Genomic DNA, 2,500 nt, shown 5'->3' with positions numbered 1-2,500 from the left:
AAAATCAATAATTTCTACAGAAGAAACATCAACAACAAAACAAACAACATGCATGGCTGTGCGTTTAAGAAGTTTGATTTGCAACTAAGTAGTTCAGGTTCAGTTTTATTATGTGGTACCTTGGGTAAACATCTACTATAACCCCAAGTCTAATATCTTGTGACTGAATTTGGAAGAAGGATGAAACCTGTTGTATATATGTGTCAGTGTGTATGTGCTCTTTGCCTTGACATTGGATGATAGTTGAAATTAACATCACTGTCATACAAGTGATGTCATTCATTTCCAATATTCTGTGAAAGCACAACTGGCCATGTGGAAGTATTGCCTCGCTTGGAAATACATTAAGGCTGGAAACAGAAAGGATATCCAGCTGCAGAAAATCTGCTTCCGTAAACACCACTAATTGTTTCAGGTTCAACATACTACAAAGCATAGAGTGTTAGCTGAAATTCAGTTACAATTTAGTATTCTGTACTCTAATCATGAAAATAAAATTTTTGAGCAAAGTTTTTCACAGTTAGAATGAACTTCTTTGGTGAAAAACTTTTTAGCTGTTACTGAAAATTCCCAACTTGGTAGATAAAGGAAGCTCAATTTGTTCTTTTTAACTTTACCAGTATAGTTCATGCATTATTTTAATCTTCCCAAGCGTTTTTATCATACTTCTGTTGAGACACTATCTTTTTTTCAATTAATTTTGAAAATAATGAATTATTTAGTAAAATAACTCATGTCATAATTAAGCTGGTGTCTGGAATATAAATTAACATGAAATTTTTATGAAAGGTTTTAATTTTAAATCACTTTAAAATAAGTTTATATCATAGAGCCAGAGGTAGTCTCAGACAGGTTGGTACCAAAATCTGTTTAATATTATATTATCTTCAAACTCAATGACCTAGAAATGTCATTTAAGTTAAGTTTTGTTTATTATATTTATGCATTTCAGTAGAATGGAGTGGGGCATGGTTTCCAGAGAGTAGCACAAACCATCATGATTGTCGGATTGTCAACTCACAACAATAACAAAAATCCAAAGAACAACAGCAAACCTAGTGGCCACTAAAAGATTTCATTCATAACAAATTGTTATAGGACTCAACTTTGCAAAGTAAGGCAGCTTGTGTATGTGTATACTTGTGGGGCAGTAATAAAGCCTGATTTCAGGACCAATGTTGTAATGGTGTGAGATTTGATCCAAAGAAGAAGTTCATATACAATTGCTCTAAATGCTTAATGTAGCAACAGACCTCTGTCAATGATAGAACTTTCTGGAATCTAATTTGCAGCCTTTATTACAAAATATCATGGCAATCTTTAATATAGAGCCTGTATGTTTCCAAGTTATTAATTTCAGTACAGCTTGGCTAACAGTACATATGAGCCAATCATAATGAGAGAAAGCAAACATTGGAGTATGCTGCAGTCTTTGGACTCATCAGACCTTATCAAATCCATCAAAACCCATGCCAGGCCAGTATGGAACTTAGATGATAAATAATGATAATGATGAAGATGGTAGTGATGGTGATGGTGACAATGGTGATGATGATGATGACAATAAACAACCAGTTTGAAGGCAAATGAAGATGTAACAACTTTCATGGCAAAAGAATACTTATGCATGTTTGATCCTTTTTTTAAAGTTTTGCAGTTGTTTGTCAATCTTCACACAATGACCTTCTTACTCCCCGACTGAAGATTCTTTTGTTCAAGGGACATACAGACTCTACAATATGCATCCCCACCAAATCTAAATGACAATTGTTATTTGGTTATAATAAGCTGACAGAATCATTAGGGTATAGAAAAATGAGCTTTGCAGCTTTTAGTCCAGCAAGAAGTGTCACAGTTTTGCAGTGAAAGGTTGAGATTTGAACCCAAGATTCACAGAGTTTATGCAAGGCATCCTAAAATGCGCAGAGCTGGTTCAGAGGGTGCAATCAACTGCTCTGGAATGTTATGTGTTTTTATTGATTCCAAAAGGATAAAAAGCAAAGCTGACCATGGCTGGATTTGAACTCAAGTGCAGAGAATTAGAAGAAATATTAAATGAACATCACTGTTTTTATCCCATGTTAACCATTTTGCAAATTTGTCACCTGTGTTTGGAGATAGTTATACACTTTTATCTTTTAAGTTTGTTCCTAGAAAAATCTTGATGATTATTACATAAGCAGAGAAACCAGAGATGAATATTTGTTTATGAGAAACATGAAGAGTTTACATCACAGATACACATCACTACTGCACACTATTATAGTGCAATTAAAAAACACACAAGCAAACACATACACACACAAGTAGAAAAAATAAGATTAAGAGTTTTTATAGTTCTACAGCGTTCTATAGAAAATAGATTGGTTAAACTTTTACCACAGCAGATCAAGTTACTACACCCAACAAAATATTTGTAGGATTACATTCATCTAAAATATTACAAGAAATATGGTGCAACAGAAACAGAAATATAAATTATTATTTATACTCTTGTATA

General features: G+C 33.2%; 1 protein-coding gene across 2 annotated transcripts in view; it reads right to left on the bottom strand.

The window, feature by feature from the left end:
* LOC115232653 (neuropeptide CCHamide-2 receptor) overlaps positions 1 to 2,500 on the bottom strand; it is a 46,504-nt gene that overhangs the window by 1,858 nt on the left and 42,146 nt on the right. The gene's annotated exons all lie outside the window — the stretch shown is intronic.

This window comes from Octopus sinensis, linkage group LG2 (assembly GCF_006345805.1).
Source record: "Octopus sinensis linkage group LG2, ASM634580v1, whole genome shotgun sequence".
Lineage (NCBI taxonomy): Eukaryota > Metazoa > Mollusca > Cephalopoda > Octopoda > Octopodidae > Octopus > Octopus sinensis.
The sequence above is the reverse complement of the archived record's forward strand: the minus strand, read 5'-3'. Positions and strand labels throughout refer to the sequence as shown.